Here is a 9,209-nt window from a genome sequence, read left to right as displayed (position 1 = left end):
GTTTGCCTAGGACACGTCGAGGTCATGACACGATTTGGGTAATCGTTGATCGATTAACCAAATCGGCGCACTTCTTAGCGATCTGGAAGACTGATTCCCTGGATCGATTGGCAAATCTGTATTGCCGGGAGATCATCAGATTACATGGTGTTCCTTTGAGTATATTTCGGATAGAGACACTCGGTTCACATCCCGATTCTGGCAGAGTCTGCAGCAGGCCTTGGGCATTCAGCTTCGTTTCAGTACAGCTTTCCATCCCCAGACTGATAGACAGTCAGAGCGGACCATTCAGACTCTAGAGGACTTGCTGAGATCTTGTGTATTGGATTTCGGAGGCAGTTGGGAGGACCATTTTCCATTGGTAGAGTTCGCCTACAACAACAGCTTTCATTCGGCTATCCAGATGACACCGTTTGAAGAGTTGTATGATAGGCCTTGTCGGACACACCCCCTCTGGGAGGAGGTTGGGGAGGCCCAATTGCTAGGGCCTCATAGAGCTCAGCAGGAGGTAGAGTTGGTCCGTACTATCAGACGGAGGATGTCAGAGGCGCAGGACCGCGCAGAAGAGTTATATTGATCGGAGACGGAGACCCTTAGAGTTCTCTACAGGCGACCATGTATTTCTGTGAGTCTCACCCACGAAAGGGGTGAAGAGATTTGGCCTCCGAGGTAAGCTAGCTCCGCGATACATTAGACCTTTCCATATCTTGGAGAGGATTGGAGTGGTAGCTTATCGTCTGGCACTACCACCGTCCCTGGCAGACATTCACGACGTATTCCATGCGTCTATGCTAAGGAGATATATATATACGACCTGGCACATGTGCTGACAGATATCTCAGCTCTCATTCAGCCTGACGTTACTTACGAGGAGGTTCTGGTACAAATTCTGAACCAAAAAGAGCATCAGCTGCGGAATAAGACTATCCGGCTGGTTAAAGTTGGATGACAGCATCATTAGGACGAGGAGGCTACCTGAGAGCTCGAGGATATGATCCGAGCTCGATACCCCTACCTTTTTACTTGAGGTATGTAAGTTATATTTCCGTTTAGCACTGATACTTGTTAGCTTTTGTTAGTATTTGCTGATGGTAATAACGAAAATTTGGGGATCAAATTTTTATTAGTGGGAGAGAATGTAAAATACCGGAAAAAGGGCGAATAACCATAAGAGAATTTTCTAGAATTTTTAAAAAAATTTTGGGAATTTTTCGGAGCTCGTATGACAAGTTTAAAGGGATCAAATATTGGCCCCAGGAAAGCCTGTTTAGGCTACCCAATTTAAACGAGGAAAAGTTTAATTTTCCTTTTCCTTTTCCTTTTCTTTTCTTTTCTTTTTTTATTTTATTTTTCTCCCCTTTCCCCCGCGTGCCCAAGCCATCCCCGACATCGTCCGTTCCCTTTCGTAACCGGCGCCGCACGCGACGGTTTCCTCTCCCTTGCGGATAAAAATCGGTGGCCAAGGGAAGTCTCGCTTCTTCTTCTTCTTCTCGCCACTGCCTGAACCCCTCCTCTGCCTCCCGATCTCTTCCCTTCTCCCGATCACTACCCAAACCCAGTCGCGATTGTCCTCATCGCGTCGCCTTTGACTGCCACAGCCGATACAAGTCGCCACTGCCCGATTCGGCCAATTTCTTGAGCCCTAGGTTGGGTTCACAACCGGCCGACTTCCTCTTCCCTGGGCTCTCGACACCACCGTCTTTCTCTAAGCCCTAGCCTCGATGTTTCCGCTTCATCGCTGACTTGGATCTATTGTCTTGTGCTCAAGCTTCCATTTCACACACGGTAAGCATCCTTGGTTGTTTCCATCAGTAAGCTACTAGGGTAGGATTGTTATGTGTTGTTTTGGTTGAATTCATGATCTCCTCTTCTTGATCCGAACAGTAGAGTCGAATCCAGCATGATGCTGTTCTGAGGTCTTTTCTTGGTTTCGGTAGCAATACAACCAGCAGCTTCCCTTGATCCAACATTAACAGGGGGTTGTGAATTGAGGTAAGGTATAGAGTTTTGATCTTGTTGTCAATGATTGATAGATATGGTAGTAACTAATGTTAACCTAGGTATTTGTATTGTATTAGGGATTATTTTTGTTGTAGGTGAATTATACTAGATGAATTAGGTATGAGGTAGACTTCATAATTAGTATAATTGATTTAGATTTGGATTATTAATCTAATGGGTTGATTGGGGATTAGGTAACTAACTCTAATTAACCGTTGGATTTAATTTAGGTAGGTTGAGGTTTAGGGTTTTTCCCTAAATTGTTCTTAATGATTTTATTTAGCTATTCATTTGAGTTGTAGCTAAATAAAAATGTATATATATTGGTGATACATGACTTTAACACGAGACGAGCATCTCGACGTCAGATTTGGACCGAATTGGACTTTCTATTTGAGGCGGGTACCTTGACCTATCTATTTTGATATGTCATGTTGATATTCTTAGTAATATTTAACAAGTAGTAATATTTTTGTTCATTTTTTGCATCGGTATGTCATTATCTATTACCTGAGCATGCTATATTTATTTCCTGCTGTTGCATACATGTTCCTTTGATTATATATATGACCTTAAGGTAATGACATACCATGTCATATTATGTTCAGGACATTGATCTATTTTACCATACCTGACCTGTGTACCTAGATCATATTATTTGCTCCATATATCTTTTGGTACCCATTTTGGTAGAGATGGATAGGATCAGGATATTTCCATGCTTAGTGTCATGTATCATCTCACATGATTGCATGTTGTACGATTGTTGGCTCCATTATTATTGACACTTCGCTAGTTACATGGATTTGCACACACAACCACTCATGGGTTAGTGGTTTTTATCAGACAGGGTGTGTTGCAAGAGGTTGCTTTATCAAAGGCTCTGTTGGTCCACTCAAGGGTAGTGTGATGCAGCGTGGTAGCAGGACAGGGATCCCTCCTCTGGACTGGCTCAGGGAGATGAGAGCATTGTGCTCCCCCACTTATGATTTGGGGTAAGGAGGATATGTGTACTTCGACAGCATCCTGTCCGCTCGGTCACTCATCAGGAGCAGTGATGGCAGAGTGCACGGTTGTCACAGCCCTACCCACTCGGTCTCACCATCGTGTGTGAGACGACTGACTGGCAGTAGGGGTGACCAGGACATGTCATTGGCATCATACGCATTGATGCATTTATTGCTTGTGTTTGTTGCACTTATTTACTGCATTTTTGGTGGATGCATATGTTTGACATGCATACAGAATTTATGATACTCTCGGTTTGACAACCTTGTTATCCCTATACTCAGGTCTTGGCTAGTACAGATACTCCTGCTCTTTACAGTTTTACATTTTTCATATGATATATATATATATATACAGTCTTTCTTACTATACATGCCAGTAGTTACCCGCTGAGGAGTTGACTCACCCCGTTGATTACTACTTCAGGTTGAGGCTATCCGGAGATCTCCAGTCGCTAGTCCCCCTGCAGATCATAAGGATGTTTGTTTGGTATTTTGGTTTTTTCTTATTATACGATCTAAACTATGTTTTAGACTTGTTCCGATTTTGCTTTATGGATATTGTATGGTTTTTTCCTTTATTATCGTTGGGTTTTATTTGGATATGTTCTACTACGTGCCTGCCTGGACGACAAAAGAGGTGAGTTGATTTTATTTGCGTCGTTGTGATTTGAGTTTTATGGGTATAGTTGAATAGGATATAAGATTTGAGTTTTATGAGTATAGTTGAGTAGGATATTTGAGATGATTTCCTTATCATTGTTTTAGTTGATTGTGATACTAAACTGCGTGATGTGTTATTATAAATATTGTTATTGTTCCGGCCGTGTTGGCTGAGGTATATGTGGCCCTGAGGGCATTGTACGAAGTTTCATATTATCACCCGTACAAGAGAGATGCTGTCAAAATTTCTTCTGGCAGGGACTACCTGAGACTTGACAATATTTTTTCGCAGGGACTACGGTGATTATAATACCCAGATTTTGAGATTCTGGTTAAGTATGACTTAAGGTTAGATGGTACTATCCATATCACCAAGGTGTATTTTTTTTTCGGAAGCCCAAACTTAAGAATTCCAAAGTTAAGCGTGCTTGGCTTGGAGTAATCTGAGGATGGGTGACCTCCTGTGAAGTTTTCTAGGGTGCGTGCGAGTGAGGAAAAAGCACGCTGAAAGGACATCTGGTGGTCTGTGGAGCTAGTCGTCAACCCGATGGGCAATTCTGGTGGCGTTCCCGGTTCGGTCCGGGTGGGGCCCGCCCGGGCCGGGGCGTTACAGATGGTATCAGAGCGACCTTGCGACCGTGAGTGCGCCTGCGGCAGGAGCACCCAGGGCACCACCTAACAAGGGAGATTCTGGAATTTCTCTATGGTGTGATTCATGGTTATACAACGAGGACGTTGTGTCTTTAAGTGGGGATGATTGTAATATCCCGGTTCTGAGATTCTGGTTAAATATGGCTTAAAAGGTTAGATGGTACTATCTATATCACCAAGGTGCACCTTCCTTTTCGGAAGTCCAAACTTAAGAACTTCAAAGTTAAGCGTGCTTGACTTGGAGAAATCTGAGGATGGGTGACCTCCTGAGAAGTTTTCCAGGGTGCGTGCGAGTGAGGACAAAGCACGCTGAAAGGACCTCCGGTGGTTTGTGGAGTTAGTCGTCAACCCGATGGGCAATTTTGGTGGCGTTCCCGATTCGGTCCGGGTGGGGCTCACCCGGGCCGGGGCGTTACAAATAGTATCAGGGCGACCTTGCGACCGTGAGTGCGCCTGCGGCAGGAGCACCCAGGGCACCACCTAGCGAGGGAGATTTTGGGATTTGTCTGTGATATGATTCGTGGTTATACAACGTGGACGTTGTGTTTTTAAGTGGGGGTGATTGTAATACCTCGATTTTGAGATTCTGGTTAAGTATGGCTTAAAAGGTTAGATGGTACTATACATATCACCAAGGTGCATCTTCATTTTCGAAAGCCCAAACTTAAGAACTCCAAAGTTAAGCGTGGTTGGCTTGAAGTAATCTGAGGATGGGTGACCTCCTGGGAAGTTTTCCAGGGTACGTGCGAGTGCGGACGACAAAGCACGCTGAAAGGACCTCCGGTGGTTTGTGGAGCTAGTCGTCAACCCGATGGACAATTTTGGTGACGTTTCCGGTTCGATCCGGGTGGGGTCCGCCCGAGTCGGGGCGTTATATATAGCATTCAGTCTTTAGGATTTTATGAATTGGGCAATTCTGGTGGCGTTCCCGATGGGCAATTCTGGTGGCGTTCCCGATTCGGTCCGGGTGGGGCTCACCCGGGCCGGGGTGTTACAGATGGTATCAGAGCGACCTTGCGACCATGAGTGCGCCTGCGGCAGGAGCACCCAGGGCACCACCTAGCGAGGGAGATTCTGAGATTTGTCTGCGATATGATTCGTGGTTATACAACGTGGACGTTGTGTTTTTAAGTGGGGGTGATTGTAATACCTCGATTTTGAGATTCTGGTTAAGTATGGCTTAAAAGGTTAGATGGTACTATCCATATCACCAAGGTGCATCTTCATTTTCGAAAGCCAAACTTAAGAACTCCAAAGTTAAACGTGGTTGGCTTGAAGTAATCTGAGGATGGGTGACCTCCTGGGAAGTTTTCCAGGGTACGTGCGAGTGAGGACGACAAAGCACACTGAAAGGACCTCCGGTGGTCTGTGGAGCTAGTCGTCAACCCGATGAACAATTTTGGTGACGTTTCCGGTTCGATCCGGGTGGGGTCCGCCCGGGTCGGGGCGTTATATATAGCATTCAGTCTTTTAGATTTTATGAATTAGGTTACCATATTAGAGCTAAAGAAATTTTTTAAAAAATTACACATGGTGAGGTAGGTGGGATATCAAGACTAAAATATATTATCAAATTAATTTTAAAATAATTAGTATATAAGTTAAAATATAATTGTATTTTTATTTTTATTATTTTTTTATAATTCATATATCCAGGTCTTATTATCGAATGAATGTTGGAGATGAATGATCTAATCCCATGAAAGTTTTTCACCCACCATCAGTATAAATCTGAAAGCACAAGTAATAATCCACAAAATGGTCTAGCGATCCTAGTTCAAACGTTGGAGGAGAATTTCTTACACTCGTTGGATTTTGAACCCTGACTACAAGAGGAGACTCAAGATAACACTGCACCAAAACCTAGGGGAAAATTAATTATTCTTTATTTTTTTTAATTTAGATATCCATCTCTTATGATTCGACTAATTTTCGAGTTAATCAGTTTGTTTCCATAAAAATTTTCCACCGACTACCAAAGTCGGGAAGCATAGATGGGTCATGACAGACAACTTAACGTCATAAATTTTTTAAACTTCAAGGTGTAATGGGTCATGGATGATATTTGAATGCTCATTGCCTAGAGAGTATGTTCCACCTCTTACCATCACACCATTGTCCGGGGCAAATTAAAGTATAATTTATTATAACATAAGGTGATTATGCTCATTCCAGATGTCTCTCACCGTCTGTCCCAGATTATATGAAGAGAAGTAAATTATGAGGTCAACTTATAACAGACCGCCTAAGTAACTAGGGCTGAGAGAGATTTTTTTTTTCGAATGCATGCGAAGTATAATTTAGGTAGAATGAATAAGTGGATGATAAATGATCAATATTGCACTTAATGACAATAATAGAAATAATCTCTAATTGATTTCAATCAATTGGGATTTATTATATTTGACACACAATCAAGATCGACATAAATCAAATAGGAAAAATAATATTTCCAAGTCTACTATATTACTACGGTTATAATTATTATGATTGTATGTCTTATTTAATCTTTCCATTATTGTTTTGGATAATTTGTATAAATAAGTTTATTGGTTTTAGTAATAAGATTATCAAAAAGCTTTATATTATTTCTTTCCTCTACCTATTGATTTATACATGGTATAAGAGCCATGATCCTTCCTTTTCCTTATCTTCCTTCAAAATTTAGTTTCTTCCTTCTTTAATTCTTGTTCCAGCACTTCAATTCCAGCACCAGATTTCTACAACATTAGTCAGCAACAACGTGAACATCTTGGAGCACAACAGCAACTTGGAGCAACCCAAATATTAGCATGCTCCAGCAACATCTTACAGTCTTATCGCCAACGTCCTTTCTTGCCAGTTTTGTGCGACAACCTTGGGAACTTCGACAACTATAGTAACAAATTTTTTTCTTCTACTAGTTCAATTTTTGATTCTCTGCATTGAAAAATAAATGGATTTTGGTTAGCGTATCTATTCATTTTCATATTTTTCTCTTAAGATTTCTATTCAGTTGGATTTTAAAAAAAAAAGAAAAAACAGTGAGAGAAAAACAAACTAAGAAAAAAAGTGTGAAAAAATCGAGAAAAAAAGGTGAGAGAAAAAAAACTAAGAAAAAAAAGTGAGAGAAAAAAATCGAGAAAAAAAGTGGGAGAAAAAAACAGAGAGAGAAAAAAAATGTCTTCTCTCGTGTCTACTGAAATCTCTTCACCATCACAAAATACCTTTTTTTCAATTCTCATGGTTCCTTTCTTCATTAAACTTGACCATGATAATTATTTACTATATAAATTGTAATTTCTTCCTTTACTTTATATTCATGATTTACTTGGTAATGTTGATGGTAGTTTATCCCCACCTCAAAAAGATTATTCATCCTATACTATTTAGTTTAAGAAGGCTTAATTAGTCTTGACTTGGTTAATTTCATTAATTACTGAGTTTATACTTCCTATACTCGTTGAGCTCAACACTTCGCACTAGGTTTGGGAAGCTCTTGATCATTCTTTTGCATCTCACTCTCAAGCACGAGTTCTCCAACTTCGTCTACAAATATTACAGTCTGTACAACAAGGAGATGTCTCTATCAATGACTATATGCAATCAGTCAAGACCATTGCCAATAACCTACCTGCAATTGGACATCCAGTCTCTGATCTAGAACAATTAATGCATGTTCTTGCAGATTTAGCTCCTTAAAATGATAGCTTTGTTCCCAGTGTGACGACTCGCATGGATCAAGTGTCACTTGAAACACTTCATGGTATGTTATCCTCTCATGAAAGGCTTCTACAAATACAATCTCAAAGGAAGTCAGATTCTCTATCTTTATTGGCACAGATGATTAGCAATTCTCCACAACGTAATCAACATAATCAACCTCCTCCCCAATATGGTCACCAAAATCATTTTAGAAGTTTGAGAGGCTAGGGGCGAGGTCGAGGACGTTGTCAGATTTACTTCAATTATGATCATTATACTCAAAATTGTTATAAAAGATATGATTCAAATTTTCGAGGAGGACCTGTATCATCAAGTCGACCCTCTCCCTCATCTTAGCAATCTAGTGCTCAATCATCTAATTCTGGAGTATTTTCACTATTCATGCCTCCTAATGCAACGTCATCAATTCTTGAACCCCCAAGATTGTTGGTTGCTACTCGGAATACCGTTCTAGTTCCCCTGTATAAAAATTTGTACAAGCATAGAACTATCCTAGCTACCCATGTGCTCTACTGAAGTTAAATTTTGGATTGCAAACGATGCTTAACATTATTAATCCAAATTGTCCTTCCGAAGTTAAACTTGGATTGGAAACGATACTTAACATTTTTTTACTACAGGTTTAACCGATGTGATCTTCCTAAATTAAACCATATTATAGAAGTTAATCAAATATCTATTTTAAAGATCGACTTCCTTGTTAAACATAGCGAGGCACTAGACCTTCTTAGGTATAGGATCATCCACCACTTCCTAGACAAAGCCTCTCAAAGAAATTGGATATTTAACTTCTTACAGTAAACTAGGTTTAACTACAGAGACTTCAATAGAAACATATTATTGAAACATGAAATTGAAAAATAAAATCGATAACAAAAACGATAACTTAAAACCGATAACATTTTGTGTTTAGTTTTTCAAGATCTATACAAAAGATGAACTAGTTATGATGCGAAAACTAATAACTAGTTATACCTTTTGTAGCTTATAGACCTCTTGATCTTCTGCTGTATTTCTCTCCTTCTCTTAGACGTCGTGTGGGTGATGATCTTCTAAGATGAAATCCACCCAAGCTTCTTCCTTTGCTTCCAAGATTCGGCCACCTATTAACCTCCAAGGGATGCTAGACAAGAGAGCTTCCTTCTCTTCTTCTCCTTCAAGCAACCGGCCACCAAGAGAAAG

Source organism: Zingiber officinale, chromosome 11A, assembly GCF_018446385.1.
Source record: "Zingiber officinale cultivar Zhangliang chromosome 11A, Zo_v1.1, whole genome shotgun sequence".
Classification (NCBI taxonomy): Eukaryota; Viridiplantae; Streptophyta; class Magnoliopsida; order Zingiberales; family Zingiberaceae; genus Zingiber; species Zingiber officinale.
Note: the sequence above shows the minus strand (reverse complement) of the source record.